This window comes from Fistularia commersonii, chromosome 7, assembly GCF_037954325.1.
Source record: "Fistularia commersonii isolate RoL2024-O1a breed Wild chromosome 7, RoL_Fcom_v1.0, whole genome shotgun sequence".
NCBI lineage: Eukaryota > Metazoa > Chordata > Actinopteri > Syngnathiformes > Fistulariidae > Fistularia > Fistularia commersonii.
Window position 1 is genome coordinate 6,269,403 of NC_141290.1, and position 22,500 is coordinate 6,291,902.

Below are 22,500 nucleotides of genomic sequence, written 5' to 3' on the forward strand. Positions count from 1 at the left end.
GAACGCTAATTTCCAAACGCTAGCGTCCCTTCAGCGGCCTGACGCGAGGCTCGCTACGCCTCCCGAATTGGAATCAGATGAGCCGAGGGGACCCGCGTCGCACGGTTTGCCGTCGACGAGCCCGTCGTTTACAATGAGAATGAGTCGTCCGAGAAGGGAATGTGTTTCGTGGCAAACACGGGGAGCATCAAGGCTTCATTAGCGCCGTTATTGCGCTCTTATGGAAACAATCAGTGTCGACTTAATGGGATATGAGAGGCAACGTCGGGGCGCGGCCATGGCGGAATATAGAAACCATAAATTTTCGCCGCTGGAAAACAACATGAAGAAGAAAAGGGAATAAAAGAAACTGCCGTCGGTCTCTTTGGTCGGACGATATAACACAAACATTTACATTGACAATAAAATCTGACAGGCATATGGCTTGTGTCTGAGCGGAAGGCCCGGAACTTTGTGTGCTGCGTAGTAAACGCGAGCAGAACTCCGCGCCGCCCGCTAATAACCCTCGAGGATATGAGGGAAAAGGGTCCGAGGAGAGCGAGGCTCCGCGTTGGCTCGGAGCTTTGGATGGGGTTTCATCTGAATACCGCCGCCGGGATACGTAGCCCCGCGTCCAGAAGCAACACGCTTCAGCTGGGTAATTGCTCTTTGGTTTCTCAAAGGAACTCGACCATAGCCGCTTTCACACTGGAGGAACTTTTTGCAATTCTTACAACCTTTTCAGGAACGAGGCCCTTTCTCGATGCGTTCAGACTGCGGGGGAACCGAGGAACGTGGAGCTCCGGCTCCGAGGCAGGGTCTTCTCAAGGTTCCTTTGGAACTCCTAGGTGCTTGTTGATCGGTGGCTCTCATAAGCAACGCCCATTAGCGGATACCTCCTGCGAACTGTGAAGCGCCATTTTTAAGAACTACCGCGGTCACCGGTCGGATGATTTCTTGGGACAAAATGTACAGAAGCGGCGGGCAATGGTCCAGAGAACCAGAGGAACGTCTACTGTCCGGACCAGAATAAGTGCAGAGTCAGCTAACCGCTAACTGGCTGCTTCACACGGCGACTTGGTCTTGTTCTGTGGGAAGGCGGCTAATGAGAGACCTTTAAAATGGATGGAAGACTCGAAAAATCCCGTCCCCCTCGATGGTTCCGTCGGTTTGCAGAGAGCTGTCGGGGACTGGCATGTCTCGCACGAATAGTCAGGGATATGAATGAGATAACGCTGGAAAGCCGAATTAGATATTAACTATCCGTCCCTTTTTGGCAAACTTTGCGGACACATCAAATGCAGGCTCTGACATTTGAGTTTACCTACCCAGGAAAACTAAACAGAGAGCGTTGACACAAGGTGTGGCGCCATATTTGTATCTGACCGCGGCGGTGGACGGGCGCAGGCGCGCGCACACCTTTCCTCGGACGCGCGTGAATGCGCGCAAAACCGCGCCCCAAGCCAGATGGAAGTGTTTGCTATGCAAATCGTCCGCGCACAATGACCCCGTGCGCAGCCCGTGTTTGCACAGCGCCTGCCTCAAACAGGTCGCGTTTCCGCCCCCCCACCATCGGCCTCAGGTTGCACCGGGAAAAGGAAAACAAGGGCCAAGTTCATTGACAAATCGAATAGAATGTCAGAAATGCACCTGGTACATTATGACCCCCCCCTCCCCGCGCTCCTCCTCGCCCAACCAGCCGGTGATAATGTTCCAGCATTCCTATCAAGGTCACCGAGATACTGGTCTCACATTCACGCAGTCACGAAGACAAACCCGCCGGCGGGTGGAAGCGAGAAGGCCGAGGTTTCAGGACTCTTTCAGCTGAGGCACGGAGTTTGGAAACTTTTATCGTTCGACCCGAGCTGTTTGTTGTTAGCGTCGGAGCTGTGGTCGGCGGTTCTAGTCCCCCGGCTCCTCACGGCCCGTCCACCCCACTGGGAAAACATCCAAGCGTCCAGTTCGCTCCGGTAACTATGACTCAGCATGATCTTATGCGTGTAGCTCTCAGCGAGAAGGCCTTGCGTGGGGTTCCTCACGTGGTCTAAAAAGTTGGAGGAGGTTCACTGGAGACCCTGAATTGTCCAGGGTCATCCTGGCTCCTAAGCAGACGCGCCCCGCCAACCGTGGCACTGACGTCCCTCGCGATGAAGACACTCGAGAGGCTCACCCTGGATCAGCTCCGGCCCACGGCGAGACCACTTCCGGAACTCCTCCGATTTGCCTATCGACCCCACCTAAGGGGGGCGCGATGCCATCATGTAGCAGCTGGATGGCATCCATGTATGCTCTCTGACTTCTCCAGTGCATTTGGCACCTTCAGGCCGTCACCACCTGGTGCAGAGTTGTGATCCATGCAGGCAGTGTCCCGGGTGGCGGACCACCTGACAGGCAAACCCGGCGGTATGTGCGACTACAACACTGTGTCAGACAGGGTGGTCTGCAACCCTGGACCGGGGACGGTCCTCTTCTGATGTTCTGATGACTGGCCAGTGGTTGGATGCATCAGAGGGTGAGGAGTCAGCATACCGAGTTGCTGCGGACTCCTTTGTGCTCGGTGCAGCTTCACGTATCTAAGATGAAGGAGGTGACTGTGGATTTTAGAAGGTCCACATCACCTCCAGGTCCACATCTCCCCGCACGGGGGTTGATAAGAAGATCCATAAGAAGGGGCAGCACCGTCTCTACTTCCTGAGGCGGCAGAGGTCCTTCGATGTCTGCCAAACGCTGAGGATGCTCTGTGAGTGTTGTGACCGGCGCCGTCTTCTAGTCGGGTTACAGGGTTGGAGTCGGACTCATGAGTGAATCCTCGCAGGAGGTGCTTCAGCCGCGGACCGGCTGAAGCACATCACACATCACACCATCTCACCTCCGCTCACCTGATGATCCTTCTGCCTCCGTTTATTTGTAAGTTGTTTATCTAGCATACATTTTATCATCAGGCAGGATGAGGAAAGAGATGAAACGAAGGCCAGTTCCAACTTTACGAACCGCCAAAGGAGCAGCTTGTACCAGAACCCCCCGGGCCGTGAAACCCGCCCCAGCCAGCCATCCATTTATTCCTCCCATCACTTCCTATTTATTCCTTTACCTTCTTCCGTATGGCGCTCCGGAGACCGCTCAACGCCCTCCGGGATCAATAAAGTATTTCTGCCTCGGCCAATGGCGGCCGGGATGGGCTCCAGCCCGCGCTGCAGGATAAGCCGTATCAATAATGAATGAGTGAACGCATGAATGGCTTTTTGTCTCGGTTGGACGGCGGCCGTGAATCACCGTGACGACGCCGCGTGATAATCCGGAGCTTCAGGAAGTCCGGCGGCGTCGCACCGCGGGTGATTGAAAGTTCAGAAGGCACTGATGCCTCCACAAAGGCTATTTGATCATTTTATCAACATCGCCCACGACTCGGATTTAACGCAAGAGCACAAATAATTAACTTTTTAACTGTTAATCTATCGATTGCGCGAAGCGATCGACTGCAGGAACTTCCACGGTTATTCCCACGGGGCGGAAATGTGATATAACGTTGCGTCTCTAAGTGCCGACATGGCACGGACACCACTTCCTGTCTGCGCGGCGCCCGGCGGCCTGCGGCTAATGCGCCGGCGAAGCCCATTCCTTATTCTAATGGCGTTTAGCTCCGGCTCCTTCCGGGTGTCTCCCCGGCTGCGGACCCCTCCCCGATGGACGGTCAACACACACTCTCTTTCAACTCTCCTCGCGCCGCCGCTGGCCTCCGGTTAACCCCCGCACACACACTTTTCTCCCCTTGTGTGTGTTTGCGTCTGTAAAAGCCCACTTTGTTGTGTCTGAGCAGTGAAGCATCCCGGTGAGCAACGACTTCCTGTGAGAGGTGACTTCTGTTTCAACCCGGCGCTCGGCCCACCGCGGTTTGTCTGTGTCGGGCTTGGCGTCTGGCCTCAAGCTCCGCCCCCTCCCCCCACCCACCCACCCACCCACGGCGGGAGACGTTTCCACAGAAGGGAAGAAGAAGAGCGGCGGCTAGCTCGTGCCGGAGCTTCCCCCCGATTCCCACGGAGGCGTGAGCGGAGTGCATTCTGGGGATTCGACCTCCCCTTCCTTCCCCCGGGCGAAGACGATGACGGCAGCTGGCGGCGGCGGCGGCGGCGGCGACGGCGGCGGAGCCATGACCTCAGCCGCCGCCGGCATCTCAGTGATGTTTTCCGTCAGAGCGCAAACCTCATTAATAGCCCGAGCGGTGACATGAAAGGCTCCCATTTTGTTTTATTTCGCTTTTATGCCGCCCTCAAAGAAGGGCCCCTTTGTTTGGGCGCCGAGGGCGAGGCTGAGAGTTTCGCCGGCTCGGCGGCGTTAAACACAACAATCTGGGCGGGAAGATAAAAGGAAGACGCGCTAAGACGGCGCCGTCGCTCGCGGCCATCTGACGAGATAGTTCCGGCGCGGGAGCTGATTTTAATTAATAGCCCGCAAAACTCGAGGCGGCGGCGGCGGCGGCGGCACGGCAGCGAGAAGGTCCTCGCTCGGATTCCCACAGGGTTCCTTCCCGTGTGGAGTCTCCGTGTTCCCGGTGTGTTCACGAGAGGGCTAACGGTTGCGTAGGCGATCGGCCTCTCGTCCAATCACGGCTGAGATCGGACCCCGGAGCGCGGGATAAGCGGCGGAGATGATGAATGAATGACAACACCCTCTCTTTCTTCAAATCCCACCCCGACTAAAAGGGACCTCAGGAAGTGGAAGCCAAAGTGTTCTCCGATTCCCCGCGCGCCGTTCCTCTGTTTGTTTAATCCCTCGCTGAATTTATTTACTTTATTGGTCGAACAGGCCACCTCCGTATCTCCGGAGCCAACTTTACGCCCGGGAGCGGTCGGACGGCGGGCGGATTAGGACTTTTCCGTTGACCGGCGGTTTGCAGAGGTTATAATCTTGCACCCCGAAGACAGATTTCCCGTTAGGCCCCGGAAAGTTGTCAGACACGGCTTACCGGAATGCGGTGGGGTTCTGCAAAGAAGGAGGCGGGTGCGGCGGACAGAACCCGAGGGTTGAACGTGCGCGCGACGCCTTCCGTACGCTCTGACCAATGGAGCACGGAGGCAGTAAATTCGCCCTGCCTTTATCTCCGCGTAGCTCGGACGGAATAACGGCTCCCAAACGCGCTGGCGCCGGCGCCGCGTGCTGTCGGACGGATAAATCATTCACGACCGTTGCGATTAAGAGCGTCGAGGGGCCGTGGCGGCGGTTGACGGGGCGGTCGGGTCCTGGCAGGCCCGAGCGGCGTCCGGGAGCAGAGACGTAACCCCGGCGTCCCACAGGGAGCGGTACCGGGACGTTTCACCATCCAAGTTTCTTTCTTTTTTTGGGGGGGGTCCTGTTTTGCGTCTTTAGAACGAGCGACAGGAACCCCCACCCACCCCCAAACCCACGCCCTCCTTCCGAAGCATCTGGTGAGCGCTCAGTGGTGACAGCGGGGACTTCCCAGTAGATGGAGACAAAGGATAGAACATGGGAAACCAGGCGCCCGCCCATATGTGGACTGGGAATGAAAAGCTTCCTGAAGAAGAAGAAGAAGAAGCTCAAGAAGAAAATGTTTGAGTGTACTTTACAAATGGGGACGCTCTAACAGCGTTCCTTCGAATTGAAGGCTCCCAATTAGCCAGCTTTGCCTCTTTAGTTGAAATGTTTAAAAGTCGGTAGTTACATTTGCTGTCTTTTTTTTTTTAACTTGAATAAAAACCGGGAGGTGAAAAGAAGTTTTGCTCCTCACGGAGGATACAGCGCAGATACTCATCCAGGCTCTGGTCTTCTCTCGTCTGGACGACTGCAACTCCCTCCTTGCCGGTGCCCCTGTGGTGACCATCAGGCCTCTGGAGCTTGTTCAGAAAGCGGCAGCCCGCCTGGTGTACAACCGTCCCAAATTCTTCTTATGTCCCTACACTGGCTCCCGACAGCCGCCCGCATTGAGTTCAAGTCCCTGGTGTTTGCCCGAATGGGACGGCCCCATCTTATCTCCAGGATACGGTCGAGCCACTTGTCCCTACCCGTCCCCTGCGATCTGCAGCCTCTGGGCGACCGTCCGCCCCATCCCTCAGAGCCCTCGGCTGCAGATCGAACCCGTCTCGGCTCTTCTCGGTCTCGGCTCCTCAGTGGTGGAACGAACTCCTGAAAAAGGTCGGGAAAGCGGAGTCGCTGCCAATCTTCTGAAAACATACCTCTTCGACAAGCACTACCCCACTCATCGCACCCCCATCTATATGGTTTTGAGATGGCTACTTGGTCGAGTGGTCACTTCTGACTTCTGTCACTTCTGCGGTCACTTTGGATCTTCGATGACAGAATTGCACTTTTTGTAGGTCACTTTGGATAAAAGCGTCTGCCAAATGACTGGAATGTAATGTAATGTAAAGACCAAAACATTTGGGAGGCCAGAAAGAACGGGGACTATCACCACAGTTCTTTGGTTCATGGCTTTCATTTGGAGACAATTCGTCCGCGCTGTTCCAACAGGATGCAAGATTTCAACGCTCGAACATGCAACCGTCCGTGTCCCCTCCGAGACGAGATCAGGAGGTCCTGCGAGGAACCTCTGAATGACGCAGGACTGACGGTGGCATCCTGTGCAAGCTATTGCAGGATAAGCTGACCATCCTGGTCCACCTGTAGATGATTGCATACCGCCCCATGCATAGTTGAGAAGCTACAAGGTTTTTTCAAACCAACGTCCTGCTCCTGGATGACATTTGGGAGTGCAACCACCTCCACCTCGCCACTTGTTCATCGGGCTCCCTTGTGAGGACTTCCCAGCTCTTCTCCAGAATGTTATCGTCTCTGAGGAACCGATTGAGATGTTCCCACAGGGAGGCCTACGCACCATTCCCCAACGGCAGGGCCTTCACCTCTGTCCGGCTGGTTTGCTAGTGAGAAGAAGAAGAAGAAGAAGGGGAAGAAGATGGGGCTAACTTTTCTGTCTTGCACTTTCCAGTGTGCCAGACCCCCAGCAGAGGGAGTCGTGGGACAAGCATTGGGGCAACAGTGGGAAGCGTCACTGCGGGCACGGGTTGGGGGGGAACCGATGGAGAAGGAGCAGATCCAAGCTCCTCCACCGCCACCGCGCTCCGTCCGCCATCTTGATTCCTGCCTATCTTTCTTAGCGAGCACATGTCGTTCGGGAAATAAACCTAGCATACCAGCTTCTGGAACCAAGCTCGCCGGGATCAGGTCGGCGCCGTTGTCCGTCGCCATCAACCGACCTGCCCACCTGGACATGGTGGTCATGATCTATCAATGGCCGGTGAAGCCAGCAGTGGGCTAATGGCGGTCTGGTCCTCACCGCCACGCCTGCACGCTTGAACATCGAGGATAACATCATTAGCACTTCCTGACTGCGGCCAGCACCACACTTGATTAGATTGCCAAGTCGTCCGTGTGTGTGTGTGTGTGCGTGTGTGTGTGTGTGTGTGTGTGTGTGTCTTTGAGTAGAGGTCCTCTGACTCTTGATTGCATACTGCTTCATGGATTGCGGTCAAAGTGTGTTGGCGGCAGTGCACCATGTCGTAGCACATTGGCTTTGGCACACACACACACACACACACACACACACACATGCATGCACACATCAAACATATGTAAATTCATTTGGTTTGAGATGTCAGACGGCCTCCCGGCAGAGCGAGCGGTCCAAACTGTCTCCTCTGATCGAGCAAAGATGGAAGTTAAGGATCTGGACCGGAGGGGGGGAGTACTCTGATTACTCCGCCGAGAGGAAACGTCACGCGTGTCAGGGATCAACTTCTTTTCCGAGGCCCAGAGGTCGGCCGCCGCATTCGCCGGAAAAGAGAGGTCTGGGGTTCTATTCCATCATGGAGACCACTGGCGTCCCTAGAAATAAAACCTATGGAGTCTCTATGTTCACCTTGTGTTCCTCAGGGTTCTCCAGGTTCCTCTGACCTTCTCCCATCTTTTATTTATAGTGATTATTATTATTATTATTATTATTATTATTGTTATTATTATTATTATTATTTTTATTATTGTTGTTACTCTGCTTGGAATTTCAATATGAGTCTTGTTTATATTAAAAAAATAGGTCCATTTTGTCCATTTCTGCACACTTTTTATCATATTTGTATAATTTGTGTTTTTTTTTTGTTTAAAAACTTAAGAAAGGTTGATGGTTTTGTATCTGTCAGATCAAATTAAATTTTTTTAATGAGTGACTTTTAACAAAAGTAAATGATTTTGATTTAATTTGCCAATGACATCGCCGGCGCTGTCGTGTGGTAGGAACGTGGCTGGCAGTGCTTTTCCTTGGATCCCCCCTCCCTGGGGAGCACCAAGGGAACCCACCGAACCCTCATAGGGTCTCATCTATTTTACTTTGGGGGGGCTCAGATGGTAGAGCAGGCGCCCCTTCTAATCAGAAGGTTGGCAGTTCGGTTCTTCTTGTCTTCATGCTGAAATTCCCTTGGGAAAGACACTGCTAGCGCTTCTGTCATTATTACTATGAGATCCAATGTGCCAACCCCATACCCTACTTGTCTCTAGCTCACTCTTGGTCTCTTGATCTTGGTCGAGACAGAAAGCTGCCCACATTTAGCTGGGATCTGTCCCGGGTGTTTCCTTGCCACTTGGGTTGCGATTTGGCAGAATACACTGTAATTAAAATACTTAGCGCCTTGTGGGGGGTATGCCATGAAGACTTGTATGCTTGTAAGACAAATGTCACATGCATACATGCGGCTAATATATACATAAAGGATAATATTGAAGCAAAGGTTACCTCTGTGAGCAACAAATAGCGGCATTGTAGAAAAGCCGGTTTGTTACATATAAAATAACTTTTTAAAGTATTGCACAAGCAAAAGTCACAGCGATGAGCAATATGAGATCATGTTGCATCCTCAGATCGCCTGGAGGCAGCAGTTTCAGGACCCGCGTCTGAGGACACGACTTATAGGGGCCATTTTTTTCCACCCCGTCTTCCCACTGGGCTCGTTATCGGTTCATGATTGGGGTTATTTAATCTGCGCCATCGGGCTCAAAGACCACAGAGGTGGTTACGGTGACCGGATGATGGCGGTTTTGTTGGAAACAGTCGTATCTTGAAGGAAAGTCCCACATCGCCTTGACTCATCCACCCCGGTCCTCCTCCGGTTTGCCACATTTGAAATATCTTCATCCACCAGAGGGCCCTACTTGTCCCAAGGTTGGGTATTTATGTTTGGTGCCGGGACAACAGAATCCACTTCCAGCATCTCCTGGTCTAACATCTCCGGCTGTCACTCAGCCCTTTGAGGACCGAACTGCAGAAGCGCCGCCACGATGAATCGGAGTTATAGATCCCTATCACCTTTTTTTTCTACGTCAAAATACACGATTGAAAGTGTGAACAGGGTTTTGGCTATCCTCCAGAAGAGACGAGCAGCGCACTCCCGCCGGTACTTTCCAGGATGAGGCTGAGCCAGGGCTGAGGGCTGACAGCCAACACAGCAGCCAAACTGTCCTTTCAAAACCAGGGTTGTTCTGCTGCTGCTGCTGTTGCGGCTACTCGGCATGGGGGGGCTCAAGAGAACATGGGTTTTTGAACGTCTTGTAGGACACGCGAGTAAATTCAAAGGTAAATCACCAATCAGAGCATCGAATCACAGAGTCTCTGGGTTGTAGGACATTGCAATTCCTTCTGGACCCAGAGGTGGACCTCTCTGAGGCCTCAGTCGGCTGGAATTGTTCAGGAGTCTGGACAAAGATGGCTGCTTTACCTCAGAGAGTCCAAGGTGACGGCGCCAAAGTAACCTGAGCTGCATCAGGAGGCCTTCTATGTCTTTTCCACATGCTATTTCTTCTTTCTTTCCTCCTAATTAACTACCCACCTCCCCGCCCCCCAGCCAAAAACCTGCTTCCTGTCTTTTCCTTGTCAAACAGCGCCCAAGAAAACAAACCACAGGATTTGCATCCCAATCGTGGCCCGTCTGGGCTGTTTACATAATAACTCTATTGGGGAGGACAGACTCTGGAGTCTGGACCCCCTCCCCTTCTTTTTAATCTATACTTACATGGAGAGCCTCTCTCTCACTCGCCATATCCTCGAGATGGTATTTCTGGAAGGGGACAAAAGTGCAGAGCGAGATCTTCTGAATGTGAAGAGAACAAAAGTCGTGGTGGTTAACAAAGATAGGGAAGACACAAGTGCCTTCATGATCGGCGGTGAGCAGATTAAGGAAGGAGACGAGGTTGTCTTTGGCAAGAGATACGGCAAACCTGAAATAAGAAGATCAGCAATGGCAAGGGAGGCGGTACTGATGATGGCAAACATCTTGGAGGAGCAGCTTGTATGTCAAGCTGAGGCTACTCCATGCAACTGCCTTCCCCATTGCTACCTCCCGGAACATGCACAAGACCAATGAGCAGAGGGCGAAATGCGAGCAGAGTACAGAGTACTGCAGTACCATGGACAGAAAGACAAACACCCCGGGGTCGGACATAATCGGAAGGAAGCTGATGCTCCAGAACTCCATAAAAAAGCTATGTTGTTTTTGGACGTGCGAATCCATGGCAACATGAGAGGCCGACGGAGGAGAGGCCGGCCCCCTGTGTCATTGCTCGAGGAGATCAGGGAAGGGATAGGGATGAGTCCGACAGAGAAGGTCAGGGTAGCAGAAGACGGAGAAGGAACGGCAAGGGATGGCAGGAACCGTAGCGCCACATACTGCGACGACTGTCCCAGAACAAGAACACAGTAAGGGACGGCAAAGGATCGTGGGCGGAGCTTAGACAACCCTAGATTGTCTGGGGCAGTGCCAATACTTGGCACCTGGAGACCTGGGGACGATATCGCTACAGACACCACAGGGCTCTGATTCTCATGAAGAAACATCCCCAATAAGCACTTTAGCAAAAGAAGCTAAAGCAGGGATGAACAAGCTAACTGGCCATGAAATAGCCCCGCTTACTCACTTATGCCAAATTCAAACGGTATTCAGGTTGAACCCCAGAGGGATAGAATTTGTACGTCAGACGGAACCAGAACACAGGGGTGATGGGAGAATGAGTGCTTTGCGTGGAGACAGGACCCCTGTTCACACTGTGGAAACTCTTTGCGGTTCCTAGAAACCTTGTCAGGAACTAGAGTGCTTCTTGGTGCACTGGGACAGCAAAGGAACCAGCGACCATGGACCTGCCTGAAGCGCCAACAGGGTCTTTTTATGGTTCCATGGGCACTCCTGTGACGTAGGTGTTTGGTGATCAGTAGAACTCAAAAGCCATCATCTCACAATTCTTGAGGCGCGCCACTTCTGACAATTGTGGCGGTCCCTGGTCATCTGGACCAACAAAGAGGTCCAAGTCTTCCGGCCTGCTACACCTCAGAGGGCTTTCCAGAGCTTGCAGAGGAACTACTATATTTTGGCCAAGCAAAAGTGCGCAGTTAGCTAACGGCTAACGGGGCTCCTTACGCGGTGAAGAAGTGCAGGGAGAAGATAAAAACATTTCAACCATGTGATGGAGTGTTATCCCATGAACACTGGGGAAGCTTCCACCTCCAGGTACCTCCCCCTCCATGCTCTAGATCTCCATGCTAAGGCGCCTACTGTATTACCGCGGTTGCTAATTGAAAGGTTCCCCCGGGGTAGGGTAGTTCCTGGAACGCAATAGGCTTGTGTCTATGAAGCCGTGGGAAAGGTGAAGTCAGGTCCGCCCAACACGTCGCCACGGAGGGGGAGTGCGGCACGCCTCTGCCGGCAGATAATCCCTCGCCGACCGCCGTCTGGGCTCAGAATGAGGAGTGCATTTTGTGGAGCGACTCCCCCGGCAGAGCAGCAAAAACTGAGCGGCGGTCCCCCCCCCCCCCGCCCGGTTTAATGACCAGCGCGGCTAGCAGGTCTAGCAAGGATCGGGGCGGGACGGCGGACGGAGGTTTCGCAGGGCGGAGGAGGGAGGGCTGGGGGTGCCCGGCCCCTCTGACTGTGGAAAACATGAACAATGAGATTTTGCTCGGACTGAAGGCTGTGCAGCTCCGCCTCGGTGGCCATTGTCTCCCGGCTTTCTCTGGAGCTTTTGCGGGTTGCAAATCCAGACGTATTGAGTCGTTCGCACATCCGTCAATGACAAGGCGAAGCCCACGTAAGGGGACTCCCCGCTGGGAATCTAATGAACATGTTCTCCTACGTGTTCCCGGGAGCAAACAGACTTGTACAATGGAGAACGCTAGAGAGCTAGTGACAGCGGAACGTTTTTAGAGCCGGCGTCAGTTTCAGTTTCAAATCTTGTTAGATTTCATACAGCATGTTACGGGCGGTATTGTCTGCAAGGCCGGTGGTCCTCCGAGATCCCCCGAGGCCCGAGCTGAGCCACGGATACGTACGTGTCGGGGAAGTGCGCAATTTCAAGCAAATCGAGTGGACGCGTACATTTGAAGATAATAAATGCCGTAGAATGGCGTCTTCTGTTTACAAATAAGCATGACTTGCACAGCGAAGAGCCTCCAGACAGTTTGGGGTCAAGAGAGCCTCACTGGCAACCTTTGCCCCTGGAATTCACATTCCAGCGGGCGGACAGAGGACTCCGCTGGATCCCAAGATGAGCAGATACAAGCGATTCGCAGCCCTCCGTCTAAATATCAAGCGTTTTTTTATTCGCGTTCACAAGCACTCTCGAGCAAGCGGTATGAGAGAAACCATTGTCTGAAGCAGCGAGAGGCTAAAGGGGAGCCTGCATTCAGACGCCGGCGCCAACCGTTGCGACAACCGGGAATCAACTACCTTTTGGCTCGGCCGTCCCGACAAGGGGTAGAACGCGATAGATTCGATTTGGCTGTTTGATGCGGAAGATGGAGTTGTCTTGTGCTTCGGGTATCTTTGTTCATCTAATCACCAGTGTGTTTTTAGTGGTGCAGGAAGGAGCCAGAAGGGAGTCTCGTCAGCTGGCTAAAAGAGATCAGGTGGGGTCACTTCCAGGTGGGTACCACATGCAAGAAGAGAAGCCTATCCACCTTCTTTTGGGGGGGGGCGACTGTGGTTCGACGGTCGATGGCTGGATTCCGCGGCTTGTCTCGCCTGCATGCCGAAGTGTCCTTTGGCAAGAATCCCCGGCTACCGGCCTCAGCTCCGCGGGAATGGGTGATCCAGTGTGAGGCGGAGCGCTACATGTATGCTCTGAGTCAGAGGTACGTTGTGAACCCTCGTAAATGTTCGGGCGCAAACGTGGCTCCATCTGGGATTGAACCCGGAACCTACAATGTAACCGGGCCTTTCCAGACATCCCGTCTGGCGGTCTGAGACAATATTAGCGCAACTACCCAACGTCGGCATTGGATACCGATGGGAAAACAAAGCAATCAGTGGATTCCGGCGATCGCTTTCGACCAATTCTCGAAAGGCAGCGAAAGAAAATGACGGGAAAATCACGGCGTGGGAGTAGAACGCTGGCTTAAAGTTCAAGGAGTCATCCACGAATCATCAAGAGGCTGGAGTTCTCCCTGGAAACAGTCGGCGACCCCTCGCTCTTTATGTCATTTCAACCCCAGCGGAGCTTGCGGTGCCTAACTCTTGTCCTAAGCTCGCTGCTCTGTGAACCCGATCACCCCTGCCTTGTAATCCTCACCCTCCCAGCTGCGGTGATTTTGTCACATGAGCCCGAGAGCTGCGCAAGCGCAATCTGGATGGGGGGGGGGGGGGGTGCGCGTCACAAACGGCGGTCACACTCACACGGGGCTAATCTCATTAGCCTTGTCTCCGTGCGGCGCGGGGTCAACAGGGTTGTTTTGTTTGCGGCGGCGCACCGGCATCCCTCGCAAGGAAACATGAGTCGCTATCATGCGAGAGGTCGCTGGTATTAATAGCAGGCCGAGCGGGTTCCCGGTGAAATGGGTTGCCGGGTAGATGTTGGGTGGGGGGGGGGAGGGTATGTGCAGGCTGTGTTTACTGTCTGGTATGCTAAAGCGCTACGTGCGACAGGTGCAACATCAGATCCAGTGAGAGTTGGAGGAATGCGGATTGCGTGGGTACTAGCGGAGGAGGCTAGCGCTGGAGGATAGTGGTGGAGGCTAGCACAGGAGCCTAGCGGTGGAGGCTGGCAGTGGTGGAGGCTAGCAGAGAAACCTAGCGAAGGAGGCTAGCGGTGGAGGCTAGTGGTGATGCTAGCTCCAGGAAACTGGAGTGACTACATCTGGTAGCCCCCCCCGCCACTTGGGGTGTCCCCAGATTTGAATGTTAGCATTAGCATTAGCATTGCTGCACCTGGCGCTAGCAAAGACGGCTAACTTCAAATTGACAGGTGAGGTTTGACCATGCTCACCCCCACCAGATTATAATTTCACAGTGTGTGTGTGTGTGCGTGTGTGTGTGTGTGTGTGCCATAACCCAGATTGAATATTGACGTGTGTGGATCATAATAGACACACACACACATTCAAATGTGCAGCAGGGCGCGTCAGAGGGGGGGATTAAGTGTGTGTGTGTGTGTGTGTGTGTGTGTGTGTGTGTGTGTATGGGGGGGGTGTCAAGGAAAGCTTTCGCCTGAGCGTTTGCGTGCATGTTTGCGTGCATGTATGCGCGCGTAATCGCGCTCTCACGGCAGCCGCTCTCAGATTACGAACCCCTAATCGAGCTCACGCACACACGCACGGCACGCAAAGTTGAGACGCCCCCCTCCCCCTCCCCCTCCCCCTCCTCTTCCTCATTTCTGCGACGCCAACGCTGAGAAGCGACGCGCGGCTGCAAACGGCAGCGAAACGACGCGAAATGGTGTGATATTTAAAAAGTGCCAACCCCCGTGGACCCCCCACCCCACGCAGCCCCACTCCACGGACCCCCCCCCCCCCCACCAACCCACCCCCACTTCCGTTCTTCTTCATCCCCGAGATCCACGCAGCTGCGTCGTCCCGGTGAGTCGACTTAACTTTTTCTCCCCGCAACCCTTTAGAACCGGACAGAACCTCCTCCTCCCTCTTTCAAAAAAAAAACCAAAATAAAACCGGGGTTCATTTTTGCTCTCTAGAAACCCTTAATTGAAATGAAATGTCATTGAAATATGCGTTTTGTTTTTTTTTTTGTTTTTTTTGCGTGCTGGGAGGTTCACTGTCACCGTGCTGCGTTCACTGCAGTCCCCTCGTGGAGTAATTGTTTGTTTATTGGAAATTATATCTAAAATATGGATATATAAGGGTCGGCTTGTGCTGTGCAGGTTGGAGTACATGCGATATTTTAAGGGAAAAAAAATACCCCAAAAAATAGTTGGACTTGATGACGTCAGTGGGAGGAATCCATGGCAGGTACTTGAAGATGAACACGTCGCTTGGAGGTCCTGAGACCTTCTTCCAGTTTCCTTCTGAACAACATCCCGTAATGGGAAATGGACGTTTCCGCGGCGACCTTCCCCAATCCTGGGGTCGGGACCCCGGCCGGAGGTCACGGAGCGGTCTCCGTGTCTGGGGTTCCTCGGGGTTCTCCGGGTTCCTCCCGAACATGGAGGAGGATCGCGGAGAACCCGACGCTTGGAGCTCAGATGCTACCTGGATGCTAAACACCAGGAACAGCGGCTCATCCAAGTGTTCACGTCTGTGACCTAAATCTGCAAAGAGCGTGTGTGTGTGTGTGTATGTGTGTGTGTGTGTGTGTTCCCTCTCCTCCCCCTCCCTCCACCACTTCCTGGTGAGTTCATGTCAGGACAGGAGGACAGGGAAACGCTTTTCCTTTCCAGTGTGAATCATTTTGGAAAAATGAGCCTCCGGGTCCAATCACGCCGCAATTTGCCCCCTCATGTGAGCGAAGCGGATCTTCGCCGTGCACTTCCTGTGACTGAATTCTACTGAAGACACCCCGTGTGTGTGTGTGTGTGTGTGTGTGTGTGTGTGTGTGTGTTGTTCAATCAACTGACAGGTCCGTTGGAGGTCTGGTGAGGTCACTTCCTGTTCCAGGTGTCGTCTCAGTTCTAACGACACTTTGCACGTCTGTTGGTGTTTGTCATGGCGACGCTCCTTCTCTTCCTCCTCTTATTCTTCTTCTCTTCTTACTCTTCCTTCTTCACCTTCTCTTATTTGTCCTCCTTTCCATTTCTTCCATTTCCTTCACCTCCTTCTCTTCCTCCTCTTATTCTTCTTCCTTCTCTTCTTACTCTTCCTTCTTCACCTTCTCTTATTTGTCCTCCTTTCCATTTCTTCCTTTTCCTTCACCTCCTCCTCTTCCTCCTCTTATTCTTCCATCTTCACCTCCACCTCCTCCTCCTTCTCTTCTTTCTTCACCTCAACTTAATATTCCTCTTCATCCTCCTCTCCTCTTCCTTCTCCCTTTTTCACCTCCACTTTCTCCCCCTCTTCTTCCTCCTCCTTCTCTTTCTTCTTCACCTCCTCCTCCTCTTCCTCTTCCTCCTCTTCCTTCTCCACCTCCACCTTCTCCTCTTCCTCCTCTCCCTTCTTCCTTCTTCCTCCTCTTCCTTCTCCTTTTCCACCTCCTCTTCCTTCTCCACCTCCACCTTCTCCTCTTCTTCTTCTTCCCTCTCCTCTTCCTTCCTCCTTCTCTTCCTTCTTCCCTCTCCCTCCTTCTCTTCCTCCTCTTCCTTCTCCACCTCCTCCCCCTCTTCCTCTTCCTTCACCTCCTCTTCCTCATCTCCATTTCATCCTCCTCTTCCTTCACCTCCTATTCCTCTTCTTCCTCTTCCTTCTCCACCTCCTCCTATTTCTCTTTCTCCTCTCATTTCATCCTCCTCTTCCTTCTCCACCTCCTCTTCCCTTTTCACCTCCACCTTCTCCCCCTCTTCCTCTTCCTCTTCCTTCTTCACCTCCTCCTCCTCCTCCTCTCTTGCGCTGCTGGTTGACGTTGTGTTCTTGCAGTGTTGAATGTGCAGGTTGAGTCCGGGGTCAGGTGTCGGCCGCAGGAGTGTCCGTTCTTCTTTCAACCTGTTGACTTCTCTGCCCCGTCTCGCCCCCCCGTCCTCCCCCGCCGCGATGCAGGCCTTGAGAAAAGCCGAGGGTTTTTAATTGGCCGTTTGTGCGTGGTTGCCGCGAGGTGTGATGTGTGTGTTAAGTGGGAGCCGCTTCGGGTCGGTCCGGCCCGCTTTGTCCGACTCTCTGGCTTTTGTCCCCTCGGTAATGAACTGTGGAAGCCTCGGCTTGGGTTTTGGGGTCTCATAGCAACAGGAAAGGGGGGGAGGGGGGGTCTTTTCAAGGAAAGGGGGCGGACGTCGACTCGGAGCGCACTTTCCGGAATAGATTCACGATATATTCCGGCCGCCGACGGCTTGGGATTATCCAAGTCGCACTTGATGAGTTATTACACGGTAATAACCCATGTGGAGGTGAGACACGTGTTATTACACGGTAATAACATATGCGAGTTATCACTTATTTGCGGTATGTAAGCGGGTCATGATGGCGAAAAGGACCAATAAATTAGAGAATCTGAAATATTATAGAGGCATTTAATACACTATATGCACCTGCCGCACAGGAACATTATGGGATGCATTTTGGTGGATTCTGCAGCACCCCACTTCACCTTGACTACTGTCTGTCTGTGTGTGTATGTGTGTGTGTGTGTGTTTGCACTTTTGCACATGCCTCCAATTTTATTTTTTATTTTTTACGAGTGTGTGTGTGTGTGTGTGTGTGTGTGTGTGTGTGTGTGTGTGTGTGTGTGGAAGCCATGTTTGCCCTGTGACCCAGACACTACCTGTCTGCTGCCATGGTTACAGGGGCAGAGCAGGTTAGCTGCCCGGCTCCGGGGATTACTTCCCCCCCGTCTTAAGAACCCGTCCAGCGCCTCGGCGGACGCACAAATGGGCCGGACGCTCAGGAGAAGCGTGCACAGGTGGCCTTTAAGTGCGCCGGAAAAAAAAAATCTGGGGATTCCGCGCCGAAACAGACATCGCTGCATGACTGCAGGGCCATTCTAGGATTTTTTTTATTCTTATTCCTGGCCGTAAGCAGTAGTTATAACACAATTTAAATCTAAATATTGCTAAACGCACGTCTCCCGGAGCAGCCAGACGCTAAACACAAACGGCGCCCCTTTGATGGACGGCTCCCGGCTCGGAGAGGCCATCGGGATTAAATTGGAATTAAAAGAAATAAAAAGCAGATGCCCGGGCGTACCTGCTGGAGTTTGCAGCGCCACTTTCCCCGCTCGCCGTTATTCACGCCGCCTCAGATCTAGTGAATTAGTGAGTCAGTTATTATACACTCACCACGTTTGAGTGCAGTTATATTGTTTTCCGGGAGGTTTTTCTAGAAAAATCTGGGATTCATGTCAAGTCTCACAGAATAAATAATCATTCCTACTTCAATAAATGCTATGTGTATATAGTATAGTGTAGTATAGTATAGTGATATATGCATTATAAACACAAGGTACTATATTTCCATTATAATAAATGCACATGATAAATTAAAGATATTGTAAATGATAGAATTTTATGATGCGTGAATGGCTGAGAGCGACCCTAAGGCGGGGGATTGAATAAATGAATGAATCACACTGGTTCATCACCACGAGTGGAAATTCATTTTTTAAAATTTATTTCCAAAAGCACCCATCAATATCTGACATACAGTTAGCATTTAGCATTTAGCATCACAAACCCCAGATAAAGCCAATCAAAGTGAATGAGGAATCCTTTGTTGTTTTTTTTAAGGATGGTAATTTAATTATCATTATTAATATTATTATTACTATCATTATTATTATTATTTTATTTTATTCTTTTTTTTTTTTTAAGATAGTGGGTAAGGGTGCACTTTCCGTACGCAGTGTACTTGAGTACCAGCTATACACAAGTACATTTGCTCGTGCACAGCAGGTGCGACTCTCCGGACCCTCTCAGTGCACGGACCTGACCAGACCCCCTTCCCCCCCTCCTCCCCTCCCCGACCAGACACAGTGATGGCACTCAGTGCCAGACCCCCCCCCCCCCTTCCCCTTTACCCCCCCCACCCCTCTTCGCCACCCCAGGCATGGGCTCTCCATCTGTGCACAAAGGAGCCTCCTCTATCTGCATACGCTGCACATAAAAGGGCCTTTTGTCATGAGCTCTGCACACATGACCATCCCGCCTTTCACCCCACTGGAAAGAAAGAAAGATCCCTCTCTCTCTCTCTCTCTCTCTCTCTCGGTCAGGCCGACCCCCACCCTTCCAGATTCTGCTCTGCTGAGAGAGAGACAGAGAGGGAGGGCGAGCGAGATGGATTCTGACGGAAACTTTTTTTTTTTTTTTTTTATTGTTTGTGGAATAGAGACAAGCATCGGACCCCCCCCCCCCCCCCCCCCCCCCCCCCCCCCCGGTGTCCTGGCGTGCTCCCGGGTTCCAGCATCTGTCCCACTAAAATATGAATGTGCTTTTTCTTGGGGTGGTGTGGGGGTGGAGGGGGGCGTCTCCGCCGCCGTCTCTGACCTTTAAGGGACATTAGTGGTTGGTTCTGTGCCAGCCCCCCCCCCCAACGCCGCCAGACGCCATTTTTGCTGTCTGTGTTGGTGGGGGGGGTCGCAGGTGCCTTGCTCGCCGCTCAGGGCGCTGCGAGTCGCGCGGCGTGGAGGGGAAGGAGAAGATGCACGCTTCCCTCAATCGCCGTGTCCTCTGCGTGACCCTCCGTCCCTCTGAGCTGCCGCTCGGGTCTTGCGCTTGTCTTTATTTTATTTCATTTGGTTTTATTTTATTTTATTTTATTTTATTTTATTTTATTTTATTTTATTTTCTTCGTCTTATTTTGTTTTTTCTTTATATTATTTGGTCTTGATTGATTCAGTCTAATTTGATTTTATTTCATTTTGTTTCATTGATTTTTATTTCATTTTGTTTGTTTTATGTTTTTTATTTTGTCTTTCATTTTATTTTATTTGGTCTTATTTTGTTTTTGCTTATTTTTGTTTTTTCTTTATATTATTTGGTCTTGATTGATTCAGTCTAATTTCATTTTATTTCATTTAGTTTCATTGATTTTTATTTCATTTTGTTTATTTTATGTTTTTTTTATTTTGTCTTCCATGTTATTTTATTTGGTCTTATTTTATTTTATCATCTTTGTTTTTTCTTTATATTATTTGGTCTTGGTCTATTTAGTCTTATTTGATTTTATTTCATTCATTTTTATATAATTTTGTTTATTTTATATTGTTTTATTTATTTTGTCCTATTTCATTTTGTCTTTATTTTATTTTATTTGTTCTCGATTTATTTTGTCTTCATTCCATTTCTTATAAAAAAAAATCCTCCTTATATTATTTTTTTTAAACTCCATTTTAATTTCCCGTGCCTCCACAGTTCACAAGTACTTGCTATTTTATTCTGCCATAATTTCATGCGCATAATGTGGAATGTCACCCAAAATACAAGAGTGTGTGTGCCTGCGTGCGTGCGTGTGTGTGTGTGTGATACGACTTTCTGTAAAATAGGCCTTTGGAAATCCCATGGAATGATAACACAGATGAAGATGTTTATTTTCAATGTATTTTATTTAATATATATAAGTATTCAAATGAAATACACACACACACACACACACACACACACTCTTGTATTTTGAGTGACATTCCACATTATTCCACAGCAGGCTGAACATGTACTGTCCTCTGCATATCTATCACTCTCACCGTATAGTACTCTCAATATGTAGTACTCTGAGCCTGTGGTACTCTGAATGTGAAGTACACTGAGCGTGTTGCTTCCTGACCAAAACACCCCTCGTTGTTATTTATTTGTTGTTTTTTGACGACAGCAGGGTCATGAGATGCATCTGGACGTCGACGCCGTGCACGGCACCCGTCTGCCATTTTGTGAAAGGAAAACTCTCACACGGGCTGCTTCTTCCTCGGTGGAGGGAAAAAAAACATTTTGCAGTCACGGTGTAAAAAGCAGAATACTACTGTGTAATAAGCAGTGTAATACTGTGTAATAAGCAGGCACTATAATGTAATAAGCAGTGTGTTACGGCATGTTATTAGCAGTATATTGCATAGTAGTAAGCGTGTATTGCATTTTACTACCGTGTAATAAGCAGTGTATTACAGTGTAATTAGCAATGAATTATAGTGTACATTTCCACACGGTCCCAGTCAGTTGCCTGCGGGGTCAAAGGTCAGCGGGTGTTAATAAGTCGATCGGCGCCCCGTCCCGCGAGGGCCTCCCCACCCCGATCCCCGTCAGCGAGTGTGTTCCCAACCCCCCAAAGCAAACAGCGCCACCCGCCGCCTTCGACCCCGGGGGTCGCGGCCTTTGTTCCCGCCGCCTCGGGGGTGTCCGGAGTAATGGATCTGCTTAGACGCGTGCGCACCCGGGGGGGGTTTGGGGTCCCCAGTGGCCGCCGGCCTCCGTCTTTACCTTTATTATTATTGAATAGGTAAACCACAGGGGTCAAGAGGTCACGTGTCGGGGAGGTGCATGTGTAGTAATGAAACATGTAATAAGACAGTAATAACAGTGTAATAAGCACAGGAGTGTGTGTGTGTGTTAATCTTCAGAGTGTGTGAAGAGTATTGGCGTGGGTCCTAGTGGGGTTCTACGTCTAGAACATGGCGCCGTCCGCCATTTTGTCTGAGCGTTTTAGCCCCATTAGTCCGGCTCCCTTTATCACGTGGTGGCCACCGCTGCGGCGGCGGCGGCGGCGGCGGCGGCGTCACCCTGAGGGAACACCCGCTGCTTCACACAGCGGTGGCGGGAGAAGAGGCCGGTTCTGATCCGGAGCCTCAGCGAGGTTCCATTCATCCGCCCCGGGTTGGGAGTGGAACTAACAGCAAAAAGGCCGGCAGCTGTGTCCTCACACACACACACACACACGCACACACACATATTTTGTCTATTTATATATCTAGATTCAGATTTATTGAGAATTATGACTGTCACGCTGCTGTGACATAAGAATTTCCCCTATAGGGATCAATAAAGTTGATCTTATTTTATCTTATCTTACACACACACACACACACACACACACACACGGCAGGCCTCGATGAAGTCACGGGTTCATCATCGGGCGAGGTGTAACGTGCACGGCGCAGCCTAGGCTTGTGTACGTACCTCGGATAAATCGGGCAAGCGACGCTGTCTTTCCCCACGATACACACACACACACACACACACACACACACACACACACACGACCCCGATCCTTTGCTCCAAGTTGTTGTTCTCTTGGTTCGGCTCCTCGCTGAGCGTTCGGCGAGGGGCGGGGGCGTGATAGCGGCTTGGCGGCGGCGGCCATGTTGGATAAAACCTGCTAAATTCGCTTCGAAATGAGCAGAAAGTTTGTTCGCACAGGGAAGCGGGAAAAGTCGAACCTCCAGCCCTCTCTTTCTGTCTCTCTCTCTCTCTCTCTCTTGCGTCGGCCCCCCTCCTGCTCGGAGCGCCGCCCCCCCTCTCTCAACGCACGCCATTTTTTTTTTTTTTTCCTTTTTTAAGAAAAGCCAGAGCCAAACGGCTCCTCGGACACACTTTTACGCGTCCCCTTCCTCCTTTTCTTTCGTTGCTGAGGTTCAGGGCCGGGGTGTAGTGTGTGTGTGTGTGTGTGTGTCCCCACACACACACACCCGAGCAGAGAGCAGCAGGAAGTTGGCGTACAATGGCGTT